The sequence below is a fragment of the Pleurodeles waltl genome, chromosome 5 (genome assembly GCF_031143425.1).
Source record: "Pleurodeles waltl isolate 20211129_DDA chromosome 5, aPleWal1.hap1.20221129, whole genome shotgun sequence".
NCBI lineage: Eukaryota > Metazoa > Chordata > Amphibia > Caudata > Salamandridae > Pleurodeles > Pleurodeles waltl.
This window is the reverse complement of record NC_090444.1, coordinates 22,076,191-22,099,069: the sequence shown is the minus strand read 5'-3', so window position 1 is coordinate 22,099,069 and position 22,879 is coordinate 22,076,191. Positions and strand designations below refer to the sequence as shown.

At 47.2% G+C, this 22,879-nt stretch overlaps 1 protein-coding gene across 5 annotated transcripts in view; it reads right to left on the bottom strand.

The window, feature by feature from the left end:
• The window catches only part of B4GALNT2 (beta-1,4-N-acetyl-galactosaminyltransferase 2 (SID blood group)), a 302,788-nt gene that overhangs the window by 57,644 nt on the left and 222,265 nt on the right, over positions 1–22,879 (bottom strand). The window lies entirely within an intron of this gene.

The window sequence follows — 22,879 nt, the reverse complement described above, 5'->3', positions numbered from 1 at the left end:
CCCCTAATAATCACAATGTGGAGGCATTTACATGTTAGCAAGGCCTGCCTGACCAGAACTGTATGTTTGGTATAATATATTTGATTGCATTTTTAAAACAGTACCATAACTTGACTGCAATGTTTAAATCCATCTAGACATATTTAAACATCGCCAATTTACTCGATTGTGAAAAATTCGGGGATAGGGAGCGGTCTTGTTTTTTCTACTGGGGGCGCAGCATTAAATAGTTTGAAGACTACTGCTGTAAGGATTGTGCTCGGATCTGACTGACTTGGTTTGTGGAGCCAGATGTAACTGTAACAAAGAACTCCTTGGCTTGAATATCAGAAGTACCAGAGTGTGCACGCGAAGCAGGGGGCTCTCGTTAGCATACAATAGACAAGGGTCCTAAAATAATCTTAACCACAGAAACTAGGGGAGAGGAGGCAGTCAACAGCAGTTTGAACTAAATGAATATGGGACCGCAGAAAAAGACAGAAATTTGAACATCACCCTCACCAGCTGCGCGTCTCGGTTATACCAGTCACCAGGGGCTAAGTGGTCAAGGCTAGACTGTGAACCTTAGGCAGCCCTGGCAATTTTGTCAGACCAGTCCCCAGGGTGAGGACTGCAAGTGTGAAGCACTCCTGCTTTTGTAACTGGAGGCCGATACTGCAGCACACAGTTACAGAAACAGGCCGGCCCCAACCCTTCCACCCTCCCGGGGAAATGCCCGATGCCCGCTATGGCCAGTCCAGCCCTGTAAGTGGTCAGAAAGTAGTTAGGTCAGTGAGCCATTTGACAGCATTAGCGTAGTTGGAAGCAGAACAGTAGGATTAATCTGGGTCAGATTCCCAGTGAGTCCCGCAGGGTAGTGCGTGTTGTACGACTGATCAAAGTTATGGGTGGAGAGCATCAATTTTCACCTGGGCCCAGAAAGCTTCCACCAATGTGTTACATGAGATAGATAATGGATATTTCCTAATAAACTGAGCTTCCTCCCTCCTGAGCCAGACCAGTGGCATACAAAACCAGCAGCCCCCCCCGCAAAATACATGGAGGGGGGCCACTACACTCTGGACCCAGTAAGGCGCTCTCAGGCCAGGGGCTCTTTTGCTCATGCACAGTGCCTGAGGGGGCCCCATGAACCACAAAGGTCACCCCACACAGTGGGGGCTGTTGTTACACCACTGAGCCAGGCTCCCTTGGGTTCCATCCACTGAGTAACTCTGTGGTGCCATGTCAGTGTGATGGAGGTAGGTGATTTCCATTTGCGGGTAATGGAGCGAGCACCAAGGCCAGGTCCAGAACTCGAGCAGATGCTTTTGATTTTTTGGTTCTCCGAAAGAGGCCCAGGGCACAGAATTCCCACCTATGTAGGTTCTGCACGCCAGTCAATTGGTGCCGGTGGGTTGTCACCTCCTCCCAAAAAACACCCAAGGAAGGAGAAGACCATTGCATACGGTGAAAATCGACACATGGTAAAGGACATCAGGGACAGTGGGCAGTACTACTTGAACACGCTGAGTGTGGGTGATTGTATTGTATGTGAGAAAATTCCATTTGTTCCACTTGTTCAATAATTCCATCATTGGAAAGATCCCCCGCTGCCTCAATCCCCAGATTTGCCAATGAGTGAGGGTGGTAAGGCCAGGATGTGGTCTATATGTGCCAGCATGGAGATGAGGATTGACGGGGCATAGAAGAGGGCTGCTGCTGCGAGCGTTAGCGCTCTACAGTACCAGGAGGCTGCTACCCGGAGAAGGCGCGGTTCGGGCCGACCTGAACGGGCTGTAGGATCCGTCAGATGGAGGATTTGCATTAAGGACCACAGCGGCCTATCAGAAGCCATGTCCTCCAACCCCAACATGCCATTGGCACAGCCACTGGAGCTGTGCTGCCAGGTAGCGCCGCTCTAGATTAGGGACTCCCAGGCGTCCATAAGAGTGGGCTGGAAGAACTTCGCAATCGCCACTCAACTGTGGCCTGTGACCACATTGGTTCCTCTAAAAGGATGTATAAGGTGTGAAAAAACTTTTTACTGGGAGCTGCCAGGAACATTGGAAGGATTTTAGGGGCCCTGGGACAAACAGATTTTGGGTCTCCTGTCCGGAACTACTTTGAATTTCAGCTCTTTCATGCCCTCTTTGGCCCGGTCACTGACAGTGCACAAGCGCCTTCGTCCAAATTCTATATGTGTTTACATTCAATATTCAGGGATAGTGATTTGTGTTTTCAACATTGCAAGACAGCAGCAGCTCACTAACGTTACTAATAACACTACAAATAATCTCTGTGACCCTTCCCATTTTTCATATGTGAGGTCCTGTTTTAATTTCAAAGAAACTTTTTATAGATTTTGTATGAAACAAACACCACAGGCCATATTTACAAACTTTTGACGCAGGGCACCACTGCAAGTCTCTAGCTGTGCTGCCCTGCGTCAAGAGCAAAGGGCAGGACTGCATCGTATCTACAAGATGTGGCACATTTCTGTCCTTGTCCCCAGCGCCGGCACACAATGGGCTGCGTTGCAGCAGGCCGCAACGGTGCCTGCGTTACACAGATGATTGCTTCTGTGCAAGAAGGTGTCCCTTCCTGCACAAAAACAATCACAAGAGGCATTTTCCTCTTTCTATGTGCGCTGCAGAATGCCGTACACTTAGAAACAGAAAAAACAAGGAGAAGTAAAGTTACTTCTCCTTGTTGCTCTTCCCTTGTGCCCCCCCTGGAGAGATGTGGGCTTTTGACCTATTCCTACGTTTACAAAACCTTGTAAATCTGGGAGTGTGCCAAAACCCATGGGTGTTGCGTGGGAACACCCGCCACAACACCCATAGGCAGCCTCCATGTCACAAAGCGACTAGCGCCGCGTTCCCTTACTCCATCTCTACAAGGACATGTGAAGCGCTGTGCGCGGCCTTGTGGATATGGGCCTGCACCATGGGCCACCAAAAGTGATGCACCCGCTGTGCAGGCCGCTTGCAAATAAGTCCCAATAATTCTCTGTAAAATGTCTGTAAAAGACGCTCACACATTAGCCACATTAAAAATAAATTAAAGGTAAACGGTATTTAAGACAATCTGTTTAAGAATTATTCAGGGTCATCAAGGCAAGACTCCCTGCAGAACAGAGCTGGCTCTATGGGGGGCCCCCGAAAGTCTGGGGCCAGAGCCCACTTTGCCCTGGCCTTAATACATCCCTGGGAGCTGGAAGGGCAGGTTTGCAACATAATTTACGAGCTGCGGTGTTTACAAACGTTCCATTCCTCGGGGAGGGTAACCTGCAGAGGCGCAGATAGATGCAGGAACATTCTGCACTAGGGTTGAACCTGAGAAGGAGGGCCTCGGTTTGAGGAGAGCCATTCTCTTAAAGAGAATGCCTTACTCATCTCCTCTTTCAGCACTACAGTTGTGCACAATGGTTTGATAGCCTGGCAGGACAGCTGCATGCAGTATTGATGCCAAGGTCCTCCCTGGCCAGGATTCAGCTATGCAGAGTAGGGCAGGCTCTGACTTGTTAGCAAGCATTCAGGAATAAGCACTTTATGTAAGCTAGACTTTTCTTAGAGCTGGAGGGATCTAAAGCCGCAGCAGGGTAAGTGTTGTCCTTAGGGGCAGAGGGTGATGTGCTGCTGTATTGTGGCTGTGTCAGTATCTCCTACAGCATTTCACTTACAGCAGATATCACTTCTACCAGAGCCTCTTGTAATGACCACACAATAGATGACGTCCCATTAATGTATCCCACAGAGCAGAATTCACGTGTGCCAATGTCCTCTTTAATGTCACGCAGATAAGTCCAACAGAACATTCTTGTAGGTACAAATTATCAATGTTCTCGTACACAATGCCACGCTCACTTAGAATGTTTGCCAACATGGGGCTGCAGGACCCGTGCTCACTCTCAGAAAATGGAACCTACAGTCAGTGTTGTAACAAAGGCCCACGCAGCCCCTGCGGTGCCCCCTAAGCACAGCTGCAGACCCCTGCTTGTGTCCGGGGGGCACTTCTGGTACTTTGCAGGGAGGCCCCTTCAAGTTTCCTTATGCCACTGCCTACAGTCACTATAAACCAGGAGGTTGCATCTGAAGCTCACAAGACACTCACAAAGAGCGCTGATGATGAAACCAACTCTAGCCGCCATTTTGACAAGCGGAACGCACACACTAATGTGCTGAAAAAAAAATCTAATGTGAACAAACCTGGGATAGACTCCCTCGCGGGTTCTTCTTTTTCCCTCTGGGAAATTTTAGAAGTACTTTAGAAAAGACACAGAATCTCCTACGTTAATCCACATTTGGGAACAATTTATTAGTCAAAGACATCAGAAACGCCCCCCCACCCCTCCATTAAACCAAAGCTTTTTGACCGACGTTATTGGACTGCAAATTTTAGTAAAGCCTTCAGTGACCCAGACTTCAGCTAAGCAGCCAATTTATTGTTGAGAAGCTATTGTCTGGGACAAATGCCTCTCTGAACGCCAGAAATGTGCTCATGTTTTCATTTGAGCAATGGTGGACATCGTGCCCACCTGATCGAGTTGTATGCAAAATGAAAGTTGTGCTAAAATATACTTTTAGGCTCTAGTTAAACATGTTATGAAGCACATTGGCTCAGTGAACTTTTAAAGTCTGTTCATTAATTCAGAATCACATTTTGAAATGAAAATGTATGTTTCTGCCACTTTACTAATGGGTATTAAGAATAACAAATATTAGTTGATTTAAATGTATGATTTTTATAAATGTGCACTAATTGATTTGAAGCTTCATCAGTTTTACATTTCAAGCATTTTACTGAAAATAGTATTCACTCTGTAATGCATTTGAATTTCTTATGCCAACTTAACTATGCCTGTAAAATGCGTTTTCCCTGCAGTTATGAACAAGATGATGAAAATGTCATCTTTAACTTCAGCTTTTTTTAGGATTCGTTTTCATGGGAAACTTGCAAGTAGCAGTAGGTTCTTTGCTAATTCATAGAGACTTTTAGTCAGTGTTCTTGGAAAGTAAATCTCACAGGAACATGGACTGCCGAATGTTTCAAACTGCTACTGTTCACAGAGAAAAGAGGCGATCCAATTGTCAAAGCATGAGAACCAATGGAAAAGTTGCCATTGATACAAAAAAGTTTCAAACTAATTGGATTCACAAGGAAAGAGGAGATGCGCTCATGTTAAACCTGGGAAAGGACCCCTCTCCCCCTTGCAGCAAATTCGTACTTTTATTGACTTTTGATTGGATGTTGCCTCCTTTGCGTGATGTGAGGCCACCAAACTGACCAACCAGAATTATCTTTGAGTTTTAAAACATCGAACACTTCTGAAACTTTTTCCCATACTCTAGCTCAGGTTCCATTCATGTCCAGCTCAGTGCCTGCCTTTTCTTCTTCATGCTGCGTGTGAACATGCTTTGCTGACTGCACATTTCCTGATAACAACTTTGCTGATGAAGAACCCTTGAAAGCTGCACCCTCAGCCGAATGCCAATGCCCCCAAACATATCCCTTTTTCTAGCACAGAACTTACCACAGTGACACATCTTTATTTTTCTAGCTGGCATGCTGTAACTCAGGTAAAAAAATGTCCAAATTAGTTTTGTCGCTTTTTGCTTATTGCTCACGTGTTTTTCTAATTTGGTTAGCCGTAGGGTCAACCTGGGTCCAGACGAAATTTGTATAGTCCGCTTAATTAAACTGGTTAGTTCTGATGAAGACTGTTCAAGATATGTTTCTGTTCACCACATTCTGATTCTATTGATATGTATGATTATCCTGGAATGCCTAATTGTGTTAATTATAATTGGATTAAATTGGTTTAGGCGTTTTGGACAACCTATGGTCATCATTCAATTATATCATATAGTTCTTCACACTGTTTTTATTGCGCTGGCTTTGTGGTTATGAAATAAAGTTTTGAACTTGATTCCTTCAATGGAGTTTTCCTTTCATGGCCACATTGGTTATGGTGTTTGAATTGTTTACAGTGTTGATGTAAAAGTTGTCTATGGTTCACCACACTCTCCACAGGGTCCAAAGGTCTTGCGACCTCTGATGAGCGTGCCTGACTCCTGCAAAGGACGAAAACGTGCTCGCACCATCAACTGACCAACAAGTAGACAAAGAGTCTGTCAAGAGGTCTCTTGGCTGACGTTGGCCTATGGAACACAGCACGCAACAGCTGGGACGGTTCACAGACCCCCATACTATCACTCTGACACTCAGCCTTTCCCTGGTGTGATCAGATACTGAGCGCCCACAATCTGTTGTGCAACAGTATGCGAAGGCTGCACAGAACTACTCACTACTGCGTCCATGGAGATCCTGGCGTGGGGGGGGGGAAACAGCTCAAGCTCTTCAGAGTTTCCTCCCTGCAAGTGTGGTCTGGCCACCGAAGGTAGCATGTGTGCACTAGATGACTCTCCCCATGTCTGGGACACCTACAGTATAGGACTGAGAGCTGCAGCCCTGCAGCACCAGCTTTCCACGGCAAAGCAGGAAGATATGGTGAGAACATTCAAAAACAAAGAGCCAGTAATCACCAAGGGCCAGATGTACAAAACTTTGTAGCAGTTGCAAACACTCCGATTTGCAGAATCGGACCATTTGTAACTACCAAAAAGCATTTCTGTATGTACAAAGGCCCTATTTGGGATTCAGTAATCTATCACCGATTCGGTTTTATGAACGCAAGTGTTAAGAGCGTCCCTTCCTAATACTGAATCCAAGTGATATGTGTGGATCTTTTGTGCCTGAAATGAGGAAAAAAAACATAGATCAGAAAGGCAGAGGAAGAAAAAGGCAGCAAAACCTTCACAAACATCCACTAGGAGGCAAAGAACAGTGAACACCAACATCATCCACCTGAAGAGACAGAAGAGCAGTCAACACCAACATCATCCACCAGAAGAGAGAGAGGAGCAGTCAACACCAACATCATCCACCACAAGAGAGAGAACAGCAGTCAACACCAACATCATCCACCAGAAGACAAAGAACATTGAACAGCAACATCATCCACCAGAAGAGCAGTCAACACCAACATCATCCACCAGAAGACAAAGAACAGTGAACAGCAACATCGCCCACCAGAAGTCAAAGAACAGTCATCACCAACATCATCCACCAGAAGGGACAGAAGGGCAGTCAATACCAACATCATCCACCAGAAGAGAGAGAGGAGCAGTTAACACCAACATCATCCACCAGAAGAGAGAGAAGAGCAGTCAACACCAACATCATCCACCAGATTGGACAGAAGGACAGTCAATACCAACATCATCCACCTGAAGAGAGAGAGGAGCAGTCAACACCAACATCATCCACCAGAAGACAAAGAACAGTGAACAGCAACATCATCCACCAGAAGAGCACTCAACACCAACATCATCCACCAGAAGACAAAGAACAGTGAACAGCAACATCGTCCACCAGAAGTCAAAGAACAGTCATCACCAACATCATCCACCAGAAGGGACAGAAGGGCAGTCAATACCAACATCATCTACCAGAAGAGACAGCAGAGCAGCCAACACCAACATCATCCACCAGAAGACAAAGAACAGTGAACAGCAACATCGTCCACCAGAAGAGCAGTCAACACCAACATCATCCACCAGAAGACAAAGAATAGTGAACACCAGAAAGCATATAGGAACAGCGAACAGCAACACCATCCGCCAGAAGGCTCACAATAGTGAACACCAACACCATCCATCAGAAGACATACAAGAAATGGGATTTCAACATCATGCACAAGAAGGCATACAACAACAGTGAACATCCATGGGAAGTGAAACAAGAACAGTGAACACCAACATCATCCACCAAAAGGCTCACAACAGTGAACACCATCATCCACCACAAAGCTAACAACAACAGTGAACTTTAGAAGACATACAAGAGATACAAACACCCATGAGAAGGTTCACAACCAAAGTGAACACCAGAAGGCATGCAAGAACAGTGAACACCAACATCATTCCGCAGAAGGTTCACAACAACAGTGAACACCAGAAGGCATACAAGAACAGTGAACAACATAATCATCCACTTTATTGTGTTATTCAAGGCTAACAGATTTAACCAAATATCCAGATTTCATGTTTTTTCACTTTGTACTGAGGGAGACAGGATGCTGGAGGAATCTTAGAGCAGAGCTATGTTAGCAGGGGCATAATGGAGGGCCCTGCAGCCCTGTGGTGCAGGTGGGGTGTCAAACCATCAGGAGACCCCAAGCCTTTTAAGCAGTCACCAGTCAGTCCAACGCCATTGAATATCTGTGTTCTATGGGAGATTTATGTATTCTGCAGGGGGGGCTCATCATTTTGTGTTACACCACTGACTAGAACGCCACCAAACCTGTAAGAGAGTGAGGCAAGTGAGGCCAAACACTTTAGTGCCAGAAGGAAGGCCGGGCCCAGTAAAGGTGGAAGCTGGTTAAATGCTGAGCTTCTAGCAGACCAATTTAACAATGCACCTCACATGCAACACCAACAAGTGCTCAAGGAAAAGACTGGGGTCAAGGTTAGGGGCGCAGAGGTGTGGTTACCCTGGATACCTCTTTTACTCAGTTCTATTAGGAAGATCTTGGCTGGAGCCTGGGGTGGGCGTGTCATCGCTGATTACAATGGGATGTACACCACAGGTCAAGGGAAAATTTATGAGAAGGACTGAGAAGGTGGAGAGTTAAGAGGCCTAAAAGATATATATTTGGGTTTAATAACAAATAATTTTTTTTTTTACTACTGCATCTGGATCATGCTTTATCCAGAAAAAAAACTCCTCTCGCGGAGATTGAGACCATCTTGTTGGTACTATCCTACCAAGGTGGGACGGAATCGCCCATGATGAAGTATACCACAGTCATGCGGATGAGGCTTTTTCATCCATTTTTAGACTGCTCTCAGTAGCGTTGTGTCCACCAGTATGATTCATATAGCCAAAATATCTATGGTGTATCATGCAAGCTCAAACTATAGTACTGGCCCAAAAACTCTTGAATATTGGTCATTATGGTGCTTCTCTGCCCTTACGGAAGTGTCCACAGGAGTGTTGTACTATTTTAAGGCAGTTTGTTTATATTTACCCAAACCGCACTGATTAATTTGTAAAACTGATATCACTAGAAGGATACTAGTACTGCCCTCTACTAGCAAGAAATCATCATTTAGTGCCCTACAACTAATCTCAAAACTTAACAACTATGCTCCTCAATGCAACAAATCCACCATGACACATGTGCATCTCCTGGTCACATATGCTCCCCATCAATGAGAAGATAGCCAACTTGTGAATTCTTCTCTGCTGCCAGTCTTGCCAACAAAACAACTGGCTGAGTGCATATGATGAATGTGACCCCCCACCCACCACCACCACCTCAAAAGCATTATAAACTATTCTGCACCCTACACACGGGGTGTGAGAGGAGGCCTATTTTTGCATGGTTATCCCCCAACTTTCTGCCTGATGTTGATGTGTCCTAGAAGCTGTAGTGCCCAGGGCCCCTGCTAACCAGGTTCCCTGGGGCAGAGCACTTTCTCTAAATCTGTTGTGATGCTTGGAACAATTGGATACACTCCTAAATATCACTGCAAGTCCCTAGTAAATGGGTACCCCAGTACCCAGGGCATGGGATATTAGGAGTAGACCCCTGAGGGCAGCAGCACTGATTGTGCCACCCTCTAAGGTCCTGGACCCAGATACACCCAGTACTACCACTGCAGGCTGAGTGTACTGGGGCAAGCCTAAAAAGACAAACCTGATTTTGCACACTCCATGTGTGCCCTGTCCACCCTACACTGCATATGTTATGGGTAAGTTACCCCTCTAACAGGCCTTCCAGCCCTATGGTAGGGTGCACCATACTATGTGTGAGGGCATAGTTGCATGAGCAATATGCCCCAACTGTGTCCTTGTCAAACCTGGGGCATAGTGAGTGAACAGAGCAGCCATTTAAAGTACATGTACTGGACACTGGTCAAATACGAGTTCCCCAGTGACACGATGGCCACTGTGCACCCTGGGTTCTTTGGTATCAAAAAACTCAGAATGCTAAATCCAAACTGGTACCAGTATTGGATTTAACCCTAAATGTACCCAGGGGTCACATTAGAGGTGCTACCTGCAAAAGCTAACCTAACTGGCATAGTTGCTGACTGGTTCCATCCAGCATGCCACTTCCAGGCAGCCAATATACAAACCTGGGGGAGAGCCCTGGCTCTCTGGTTTGTAAAACAATGCCCTTCCTGGGTGGAGGAGCTAATACTCCCTCCCTCAGAAACGTGCACTCTCCTGGCGGTGGGCTTCAAAAGGCTACCGCCCATGAAACTCAAGCTTCCCCCCCATTGTCCGCCCCCACTTTTGCGGGAGAAAAGCCGGGAACCCTCACAAAGGGTAGAAGGAGGGGTCTCACTCATCATGCACAACCCCTTGGGGCTTGCATGTGAAGTTGATCCTCCATTTCATTTTCCTCCATGTTGGATGGCAGGAAAATACCCAATGAGGTTTAGGGTAGTGACCCTTCCCACAGGAAGTGGTCACTGTAGTGGGTGTAGCCACCCAAGGGTAAGTGTCCCATTGGACACTACCAGGTTCCCCCTAAAATGCCCACTATATTCAGTATTTAGTGGGCTCCCCTAAACCAAGAAACCAGATTCATCAGGACGAAAAGGAGACAGCACCAAAGAACCCGACAGGATGAGAACAGAAGACCTGCTGCACCAGAAGTGGCTCCAAGATCCCTGCTTGCTGCACCAGAGTCCTGACAATCGCCGCTGCAGAGGAGATGACCACTGGACCAACCTCAAAAGACCCCAGAGGATCTCCAGGCTTCACAAATAGCCCAAGATCTCCCTCCTGAGTAGAGGCACCACTCAAGAAACCACAGAAACCTACAAGGAACCAGCAAACCTGTTAGGGTCACTTTACCAACCAGACAATATCTCCACAACTAGAAGTTGCAGCTGGACACGATGACACACCAACAACAGCCCGGATGAGGTCTGCAAGTGTGCCAACTTTGGTGGCACAGCCCCCTTCCGTGGCCGAGTTGTGCGAACACCCCAGGTTCTTGTCAGTGCACATCAGACACCACCAAAGAACAGCTCACCCAGAGCTGCAACTGGAGCAGGAGGAAGCCCCAGTCAAGGGACTTCAATGACACCCCAGACATCTCTTCAGAGCACCCTCATCATCCTGTAAAGCCCCCAAAAAGAAGACTTACTTCCAGCTCCAAAGGGTTCCATTGCGCACAGGTTCCAAGACCTCCAACTCGCCCTGCATCCAGCCGCCCTGAGCCCTGCATCACAGAACCTGCTGTGTGCCCCATGTCCCTAACCCCTTGCGACCTCGACAGCCCAAGGGGACCCAAGGTGCCATCTTTAAATCTGAGGTGCCCCCTCCAAGTGGGCCTGTGCCACAAGACTTTCCAGCTCTGCTCCCGCCGGAACCGGGAGCCGCCTGAGTTTCTCCAGCTGTCACAACGTGCCAACCAACTGCTTCAACCATTCTGCAAAAGAAGACTGGTAACTCAACGGTACGATTTTTAATGCATTTTTAAAAGTGACTCCCTATTGATTCCTATGGTGCGTAATTACGCACAGAAAGACTAACTTTATCAAAACTTTGAAAAGTCATATCTTAAAAAGTACTTAACTAATCCTACAGATCTTGGTCTTAAAATTCATATAAAAGTCTGAAGTATTTTTCTAAATTCTGGTCTTAATTTATTCATTGAGTGTGTGTGGTGCATGATTGGATTTGTGAGCACAAGAAATGTTTAGCACATTTCCAGGATTAGCCTAACTGCTCGACCAGCTACCTTAAAAATTGGACCATTAGGTGGTCTAATTTTTACCTCTGGAAACCAACATGTGGTTGCCTGGACCCCATGCACAGTGTGCCTAGTTTTGCACACTACATAGAGGGACAGCATCCTACACTGAGTCTATGTTTAAAGAAATAGCATTGAGTGGGCAGAGTTCAGAGGTTTTGTGCTGATAAAAAGTACGTTCTCCACTCTGCAGTTTATGTACAATGCCAAATAATGTTTAGTTTTAGCACTATTAAATTGCACTAAACAATATTTATTACTAGCCTGTTTTGGAGAAGGAATGCCCAGAGTGAGTAACATCACATACAGAGGTCTATACAAACAACCAAGACTATGCTGTCCCCTTAAGCCAACAACTGAGTCACCTGGGCTCTACCCCAGGTCTTAATCACCAACCACAGACCATGGGCATTCAACCACAGGATACCATCTCAACATCCTGTGCTCCATCCCAACTTCCAAACTCCCTGGCCTCCAATTAAAACGTTCCAGCCCAGGCTTCCATCTCAACTATCACAGTTCAGACCTCTGTCTCAAACATCACAGCCCAGTCTTCCATTTCAGCCCCCACAACCCAGGCAGCCCATTTAGCTGCTGTACCCTCAGGCTCCGATCTCAGCCCTGATATCGCAAGGCCTCATGACCCCAACCCACATCTCAGACCTCACAACACAGTACTCATCTCAGCCTGCTAAAATGCATCCGAGCCCTCAAACATCAGGTGTGCAGTTCAAACCTTGCAACACATTCACAATTCAGGCCTCCCCCTGCTCTCACAACCCATTTAGGTATTACAACCCTTACACCCCTGGCATCTATTCTTGCCCTCTCAACCCAAGCCTACATCGCAACTCTTCCAAACCAGGAGTGTTTCTCAGTGCTCACGCAAAAGCCTTCCTCTCAGGCCTCCAAGTTTATCCTCACACCCAATATTTATGTCTTGGGCATTGCCTGAGGCACTCCATGGAGTGTATATTATGAAGAGAAGGCAAACGCCTTCCAGCACAGCCCTCCATTCTACAGTTTATTTACGGACATATCTGATCACCTGGCACCCAATCCCAGACCCTTCATTTAACCCAATGCAACCATATGAACTCTAAACCATAGATGTCCAAATATCCTCAGGAAACTTTCACATACCATTCACCCTTACTGTCCCAACGCCCCAACCACTCACCTATATGTTGAGATCCTGCTCAGTCCCGAGTCCTCCATCTCAGTTCAAGGCAAACGCCAGACACAGTTTTCTCAAGCAGGAGCCCTCCTTCTCAGTTCAAGGTCACCATCAGAAAATATTGTCTCATCCAAAGGTCCTTCTTTCCAGCTCAAAGCCACCAACAAAACCTGTTGTCTCAAGCAGAGGTCCTCCTTCTCAGCTCAAGGTCACCATCCGAAACTAGTATCTCATGCAGAGGCCCAACTCACCGGCTCAAGGTCACTATCGGAACCTACTGTCTCAAACAAAGACCCAACTCTCCAGCTCACAGTCACCAGCAGAACATATTGTCTTATACACAGGTACTCCTTTCCCGCTCAAGGTCACCATCTGAAACTATTAACTCATGCAGAGGCCCTACTCTCTGGCTCAAAGTCACCATCAGAACTTATTGCCTCAAGCAGAGGCCCTTCTCTCCTTCTTTCAATTCCAAGCCATCTTTCCCATCACTAGCCCTTCCATATCAGCACTATGTCCTTTGTCGTAGTCCCTACCACCAGGCCACATCTCATCTTCAGGTCTTACTTCCAGTGGCAAACCGTCTTTCTATTGCCAAGCCTCCCATCTCAATCCAAGGCCCTCCTTCATGTCCACGCCCCCCACCCCAAACTCAGTCCAAGACCCTCCTTTCAATCCACAGCCCTTCCCATCTCGGTCTCAGGTCCCTCTCTCAGTGCCAGACTTTAAAATGGCCCCAATCTCATTTCCATGCACACCTTCACATCCACAGCCCCCATTCTCAGTCCAACAACCTCCTTCCCCTCCAGAACCCCCTATCTCTATTGCTCCTTTCCATCCACAGGCCCCAGTCTCAGTGCAAAGCCCTACACTGCCCCCATCTCAGTTCCAGGCTCTGGTCCTCACCCACAGCCTCTCCCCTAGTCCGTGGCTCCCTTGTATGCAGTGTACTGTTTGGCTAAGGGTTCACCAGATATCATGAATTAGTGTGTGAATAACTAACTGCTGCCCCAGTACGAGCTTCATGGGGTCTTGCAAGGAGCCAAGTGTAAGAGGGGGTGAGGCCAGAAAGTCCAGTATAGCAGAGGCTGAGGTACAGAAGAGCCCAGTACAGAGAGACTGAACCCAGAGAGCTCGGCTGAGGCCAGAAGCACGACAAGGCAAGCACGCCGGCCTCAGCATGAGCTAGCCTGGGTATGGTCTCCTTCTGCCGCCGGGTGGTCGCCGTGCTTCAGTGCACCGGTGTTGGGGGCAAAAGATGATAGTGATTAATGTGAGGAAGCTATCATCAGCTGTAGGAGGCTGGACTGGCTTGTAGTGAGTACCAAGGGGTACTTGCACCTTGCACCAGGCCCAGTTATCCCTTATTAGTGTATAGGGTGTCTAGCAGCTTAGGCTGATAGATAATGGTAGCTTAGCAGAGCAGCTTAGGCTGAACTAGGAGACGTGTGAAGCTACTACAGTACCACTAGTGTCACTTGTACAATATTATAAGAAAACACAATACACAGATATACTAAAAATAAAGGTACTTTATTTTTATGACAATATGCCAAAGTATCTCAGTGAGTACCCTCAGTTTGAGGATAGCAATTATACACAAGTTATATGTACACAATACCAAAAATATGCAGTATAGTCTTAGAAAACAGTGCAAACAATGTATAGTTACAATAGGATGCAATGGGGACACATAGGGATAGAGGCAACACAAACCATATACTCCAAAAGTGGAATGTGAACCACAAATGGACCCCAAACCTATGTGACCTTGTAGAGGGTCGCTGGGACTATTAGAAAATAGTGAGGGTTAGAAAAATAGCCCACCCCAAGACCCTGAAAAGTGAGTGCAAAGTGCACTGAAGTTCCCCAAAAGACAAAGAAGTTGTGATAGAGGAATAATGCAGGAAAGACACAAACCAACAATGCAACAACTGTGGATTTCCAATCTAGGGTACCTGTGGAACAAGGGGACCAAGTCCAAAAGTCACAAGCAAGTCGGAGATGGGCAAATGCCCAGGAAATGCCAGCTGTGGGTGCAAAGAAGCTTCTACTGGACAGAAGAAGCTGAGGTTTCTGCAGGAACGAAAAGGGCTAGAGACTTTCCCTTTGGTGGAAGGATCCCACTCGCCGTGGAGAGTTGTGCAGAAGTGTTTTCCTGCCAAAAGATTGCCAACAAGCCTTGCTAGCTGCAAATCGTGCGGTAAATGTTTTTGGACGCTGCTGCAGCCCAGGAGGGACCAGGAGGTCGCAAATTGGACCAGAAGAGAGAAGGGACGTCGAGCAAGACAAAAAGCCCTCTCAGCAGCAGGTAGCACCCAGAGAAGTGCCAGAAACAGGCACTACAAGGATGCGTGAAATGGTGCTCGCCGAAGTTTCACAAAGGAGTCCCACGTCGCCGGAGACCAACTTAGAAAGTCGTGCAATGCAGGTTAGAGTGCCGTGGACCCAGGCTTGGCTGTGCACAAAGGATTTCCGCCGGAAGTGCACGGAAACCGGAGTAGTTGCAAAAGTCGCGGTTTCCAACAATGTAGTCTGGCGTGGGGAGTCAAGGACTTACCTCCACCAAACTTGGACTGAAGAGTCACTGGACTGTGGGAGTCACTTGGACAGAGTTGCTGGATTCGAGGGACCTCGCTCGTCGTGTTGAGAGGAGACCCAAGGGACCGGTCATGCAGCTTTTTGGTGCCTGCGGTAGCAGGGGGAAGATTCCGTCGACCCACGGGAGATTTCTTCGGAGCTTCTAGTGCAGAGAGGAGGCAGACTACCCCCACAGCATGCACCACCAGGAAAACAGTCGAGAAGGCGGCAGGATCAGCGTTACAGAGTTGCAGTAGTCGTCTTTGCTACTATGTTGCAGTTTTGCAGGCTTCCAGCGCGGTCAGCAGTCGATTCCTTGGCAGAAGGTGAAGAGAGAGATGCAGAGGAACTCTGATGAGCTCTTGCATTCGTTATCTAAAGTTTCCCCAGAGACAGAGACCCTAAATAGCCAGAAAAGAGGGTTTGGCTACTTAGGAGAGAGGATAGGCTAGCAACACCTGGAGGAGCCTATCAGAAGGAGTCTCTGATGTCACCTGGTGGCACTGGCCACTCAGAGCAGTCCAGTGTGCCAGCAGCACCTCTGTTTCCAAGATGGCAGAGGTCTGGAGCACACTGGAGGAGCTCTGGACACCTCCCAGGGGAGGTGCAGGTCAGGGGAGTGGTCACTCCCCTTTCCTTTGTCCAGTTTCGCGCCAGAGCAGCGGCTAAGGGGTCCCTGAACCGGTGTAGACTGGCTTATGCAGAATTGGGCACATCTGTGCCCAAGAAAGCATTTCCAGAGGCTGGGGGAGGCTACTCCTCCCCTGCCTTCACACCATTTTCCAAAGGGAGAAGGTGTAACACCCTCTCTCTGAGGAAGTCCTTTGTTCTGCCATCCTTGGACAAGCCTGGCTTGACCCCAGGGGGGCAGAAACCTGTCTGAGGGGTTGGCAGCAGCAGCAGCTGCAGTGAAACCCCAGGAAAGGCAGTTTGGCAGTACCTGGGTCTGTGCTACAGACCACTGGGATCATGGAATTGTACCAACAATGCCAGGATGGCATAGAGGGGGCAATTCCATGATCTTAGACATGTTACATGGCCATATTCGGAGTTACCATTGTGAAGCTACATATAGGTAGTGACCTATATGTAGTGCACGCGTGTAATGGTGTCCCCGCACTCACAAAGTCCGGGGAATTGGCCCTGAACAATGTGGGGGCACCTTGGCTAGTGCCAGGGTGCCCTCACACTAAGTAACTCTGCACCTAACCTTTACCAGGTAAAGGTTAGACATATAGGTGACTTATAAGTTACTTAAGTGCAGTGTAAAATGGCTGTGAAATAACGTGGACGTTATTTCACTCAGGCTGCAGTGGCAGGCCTGTGTAAGAATTGTCAGAGCTCCCTATGGGTGGCAAAAGAAATGCTGCAGCCCATAGGGATCTCCTGGAACCCCAATACCCTGGGTACCTCAGTACCATATACTAGGGAATTATAAGGGTGTTCCAGTAAGCCAATGTAAATTGGTAAAATTGGTCACTAGCCTGTTAGTGACAATTTGAAAGAAATGAGAGAGCATAACCACGGAGGTTCTGGTTAGCAGATCCTCAGTGAGACAGTTAGGCATCACACAGGGAACACATACATATAGGCCACAAACTTATGAGCACTGGGGTCCTGACTAGCAGGGTCCCAGTGACACATAACAAACATACTGAAAACATAGGGTTTTCACTATGAGCACTGGGCCCTGGCTAGCAGGATCCCAGTGAGACAGTGAAAACACCCTGACATACACTCACAAACAGGCCAAAAGTGGGGGTAACAAGGCTAGAAAGAGGCTACTTTCTCACACAACCCCCCCCCCCAAACGAAGGACAATAAGGCTAACCTTGGCCAGTTGAGACTTTATTGTCTAAGTGGTGATAAGTAGAGAGTAGCTCTGCAATAGACTGGTTACTCCCTTTATCATCCACTATATGGTTACTTCCCTGTGGGGATGTAAACCACCCTGTTTGAAGTTTTTTAGCTAAGCAACAATGTGAAGATGTATTTTCAGAGTTTCTATTAGTAAGTTTTAGTTTAGAGCAGTGGGAATTGTCCACTGAACCTATTTGTAATGATGGAAATGCCAGACAGGGATGCTGTCTCAGTAAAGCCATAGCTGGGCAAAAACTTTGTCCATATGGCTGGAAGAGAGAACAGGGATGCTGTTTCTCTTTAGTTGGAGCAGGGCAGAGATGCTGTCCTATGAGCTCCACACTAGGGCAGGGATGCTGTCCTAAGTGTTGTGAGGTAGTGCAGGGTTTCTGCACTAAAGTTTCTCTGGGAGGGTTGGAGGGATGCTCCATGTTAACTAAAATGGTGCTCTTTTTCTCACCAATGTTAGTTATCCCACAGAGAGGTACTTCTACCTCAGGGAGTCCAGCTTTGCCAGCTGATGATTCCCTTGGAACAGGTGCCACCCCAGGAGAGGTTTCTCCCACCACAGGAATGGTATCCTGAATGGTAGGGTGGTTAGGGGATACTGTGATACCCTTTTTACCTGTTGATGGAGGGGGATCCTGAGTTTTCAGGCCTTCTCTCCTTTGTTTTTTCATTTCAGTAGAAATGAGAGGGAACAATTCCTCAGGGATGCCCAGCATGGCTGCATGGGCATAAAACTCTACATCAGCCCAACCTGAGGCCTCTAGGTCATTACCTAAGAGACAGTCTACAGGTAAGCTAGGTGATACCACCACCTGCTTAGGGCCAGTAACTCCACCCCAACTAAACTGAATTATAGCTAAGGGAAGAAACTTAGTGGAGTTATGGACATCAATAATCTTATACTGTTGTCCAATGATGTGTTGATCAGGGTGCACTAGGTTTTCAGTCACCAAAGTGATACTGGCACCTGTGTCCCTGTAGGCCAAGGCCTCAACACCATTTATTGAAACTGTCTGCCTGTACTTATCCATTGTAAGGGGACAAGCAGCCAGTGTGGCAAGGCCAATGCCACTAGGTGTGACAGAAACTGTCTTGGGAGTGACTACCCCAGTTTCTACTATGGACCCATAAGTGAACCCAACTACACCCTTAACTTGACTGTTGCCAGCAGTCCCACCACTAGTACCACTACTGCTAGGGGCACTAGAGCTTGATGTATTAGTGGTGGTAGGCTCGGGGGGTTTACCACGACAGGACTTATCCCCTGGCCTATGGCCTCTATTTTTACACACAAAGCACCAAGGCTTTTTAAATTGTGTAGGTTGAGAAGAAGAGGAAGAATTTGTTTTATCCCCACCCCCCGAAGAGTGTTTAAGATTTGAAGTGGGATCTTTGGTTTTACCCTTATCCCCATGCTTATCTTGAGTTTTTTCACCATCTTTCCTTTTATTGTTCTCTTTGTCACCCCCTGTATGAACTTTTCTGTTCACTCTTGTTCTGACCCATTTGTCTGCCTTCTTTCCCAATTCTTGGGGAGAGGTCAAATCAGAGTTCACCAAGTACTGGTGCAACAAATCAGACACACAATTATTAAGAATATGCTCTCTCAGGATCAAGTTATACAGGCTGTCATAATCAGTAACTTTACTGCCATGTAACCACCCCTCCAAGGCCTTCACTGAATGGTCAATGAAATCAACCCAGTCTTGTGAAGACTCCTTTTTGGTCTCTCTGAACTTTATCCTGTATTGTTCAGTGGTTAAGCCATAACCATCCAGGAGTGCATTCTTAAGAACTGTAAAATTATTGGCATCACTTTCTTTCACAGTAAGGAGCCTATCCCTACCTTTTCCACTAAATGATAGCCATAGGATAGCAGCCCACTGCCTTTGAGGGACATCCTGTACAACACAGTCCCTCTCAAGTGCAGCAAACCACTTGTTAATGTCATCCCCCTCCTTATAAGGGGGAACTATCTTGTGCAGATTCCTTGAATCATGCTCTCTTGCAGGATGACTATGGGGAATACTGCTGCTGCCACCATGGGTTTCTAAACCCAATTTCTGTCTCTCCTTCTCTACTTCTAAGGTCTGTCTATCCAAATCCAGCTGTTGCTTCTTGAGCTTCAGTCTGGTTTGTTCCACTCTCAATCTATTGAGCTCCCTTTCTAACAATCTGTCTTCAGGGTGGGTGGGAGGGACATTCCTAGACACAGAAGTATGGTGAGAATGGACAGAAGGAGACCTGTCCCTTACAGAAGGCACCCTAACAGCTTGGCTAACAGTATAATGTGAGAGCCCACCATCTGTATGGTGTGATTCAACATCTGTAAGAACTATGCTAGACTGTCTAGTAATGGGCCGGCTGAGAAGTTTCTTTCCTGAATCTTTTCCTGGGGGAGTCCCTGGATCGGATTGGGAACCATTTGCTACTTTTTCAACAGATGTGGCCCCAATGGCCTTATCTTGTTCTCTAAGCATATTAAGCAACAATTCCAAGGAAGGATTCTTCCCTACACTCAAACCTCTCTCTATGCAGAGACTCCTTGCTCCTTTCCAGCTAAGGTGATCATATGCAATCTTAGACAGGTCAACATTTTGGCCTGTGCCAGACATTTTTAGAGAGAGTTAAAGTGATAGAAAAAGAGAAAAAAGTTTTCAGAACTTTTTAGAAAGACAGAAAAAAACTTTTAAAACTTTTAAGAACTTTTTGAAAGTTTAGAAGTACTTTTCAGCACTTTAGAAAAGAGTGAAAAGAGGAAATGCAAAACTTTTTAGCAATGTGTACACACACTGAACTTGTTTTGTATATTTTTCTCTTATGAAAAGTACAATGACAAGAGTGGTAAGTAGTCTCAAAGCACTTATCCCACCGCTGCACAACCAATGTAGGAGGCTGGACTGGTTTGTAGTGAGTACCAAGGGGTACTTGCATCTTGCACCAGGCCCAGTTATCCCTTATTAGTGTATAGGGTGTCTAGCAGCTTAGGCTGATAGATAATGGTAGATTAGCAGAGCAGCTTAGGCTGAACTAGGAGACGTGTGAAGCTACTACAGTACCACTAGTGTCACTTGTACAATATCATAAGAAAACACAATACACAGATATACTAAAAATAAAGGTACTTTATTTTTATGACAATATGCCAAAGTATCTCAGTGAGTACCCTCAGTATGAGGATAGCAATTATACACAAGTTATATGTACACAATACCAAAAATATGCAGTATAGTCTTAGAAAACAGTGCAAACAATGTATAGTTACAATAGGATGCAATGGGGACACATAGGGATAGGGGCAACACAAACCATATACTCCAAAAGTGGAATGTGAACCACAAATGGACCCCAAACCTATGTGACCTTGTAGAGGGTCGCAGGGACTATTAGAAAATAGTGAGGGTTAGAAAAAAAGCCCACCCCAAGACCCTGAAAAGTGAGTGAAAAGTGCACTGAAGTTCCCCAAAAGACAAAGAAGTCGTGATAGAGGAATAATGCAGGAAAGACACAAACCAACAATGCAACAACTGTGGATTTCCAATCTAGGGTACCTGTGGAACAAGGGGACCAAGTCCAAAAGTCACAAGCAAGTCGGAGATGGGCAAATGCCCAGGAAATGCCAGCTGTGGGTGCAAAGAAGCTTCTACTGGACAGAAGAAGCTGAGGTTTCTGCAGGAACGAAAAGGGCTAGAGACTTCCCCTTTGGTGGACTGATCCCTCCCGCCGTGGAGAGTCGTGCAGAAGTGTTTTCCTGCCAAAAGATTACCAACAAGCCTTGCTAGCTGCAAATCGTGAGGTTAGCGTTTTTGGACGCTGCTGCGGCCCAGGAGGGACCAGGAGGTCGCAATTTGGACCAGAAGAGAGAGGGTACGTCGAGCAAGACAAAAAGCCCTCTCAGCAGCAGGTAGCACCCGGAGAAGTGCCAGAAACAGGCACTACAAGGATGCGTGAAACGGTGCTCGCCGAAGTTTCACAAAGGAGTCCCACGTCGCCGGAGACCAACTTAGAAAGTCGTGCAATGCAGGTTAGAGTGCCGTGGACCCAGGCTTGGCTGTGCACAAAGGATTTCTGCCGGAAGTGCACGGAAGCCGGAGTAGTTGCAAAAGTCGCGGTTTCCAACAATGCAGTCTGGCGTGGGGAGGCAAGGACTTACCTCCACCAAACTTGGACTGAAGAGTCACTGGACTGTGGGAGTCACTTGGACAGAGTTGCTGGATTCGAGGGACCTCGCTCGTCGTGCTGAGAGGAGACCCAAGGGACCGGTAGCCTCTTTCTAGCCTTGTTACCCCCACTTTTGGCCTGTTTGTGAGTGTATGTCAGGGTGTTTGTCACTGTTTTCACTGTCTCACTGGGATCCTGATAGCCAGGCCTCAGTGCTCATAGTGAAAACACCATGTTTTCAGTATGGTTGTTATGTGTCACTGGGATCCTGCTAGTCAGGACCCCAGTGCTCATAGGTTTGTGGCCTATATGTATGTGTCACTGGGACCCTGTCACACAGGGCCCCAGTGCTCATAGGTGTGCATGTATATGTTCCCTGTGTGGTGCCTAACTGTCTCACTGAGGCTCTGCTAACCAGAACCTCAGTGGTTATGCTCTCTCATTACTTTCAAATTGTCACTAACAGGCTAGTGACCAATTTTACCAATTTACATTGGCTTACTGGAACACCCTTATAATTCCCTAGTATATGGTACTGAGGTACCCAGGGTATTGGGGTTCCAGGAGATCCCTATGGGCTGCAGCATTTCTTTTGCCACCCATAGGGAGCTCTGACAATTCTTACACAGGCCTGCCACTGCAGCCTGAGTGAAATAACGTCCACGTTATTTCACAGCCATTTTACACTGCACTTAAGTAACTTATAAGTCACCTATATGTCTAACCTTTACCTGGTAAAGGTTAGGTGCAAAGTTACTTAGTGTGAGGGCACCCTGGCACTAGCCAAGGTGCCCCCACATTGTTCAGAGCCAATTCACTGAACTTTGTGAGTGCGGGGACACCATTACACGCGTGTACTACATATAGGTCACTACCTATATGTAGCTTCACCATGGTAACTCCGAATATGGCCATGTAACATGTCTATGATCATGGAATTGCCCCCTCTATGCCATCCTGGCATTGTTGGTACAATTCCATGATCCCAGTGGTCTGTAGCACAGACCCTGGTACTGCCAGACTGCCCTTCCTGGGGTTTCTCTGCAGCTGCTGCTGCTGCCAACCCCTCAGACAGGCAGCTGCCCTCCTGGGGTCCAGCCAGGCCTGGCCCAGGATGGCAGAACAAAGAACTTCCTCTGAGAGAGGGTGTGACACCCTCTCCCTTTGGAAAATGGTGTGAAGGCAGGGGAGGAGTAGCCTCCCCCAGCCTCTGGAAATGCTTTGTTGGGCACAGATGTGCCCAATTCTGCATAAGCCAGTCTACACCGGTTCAGGGA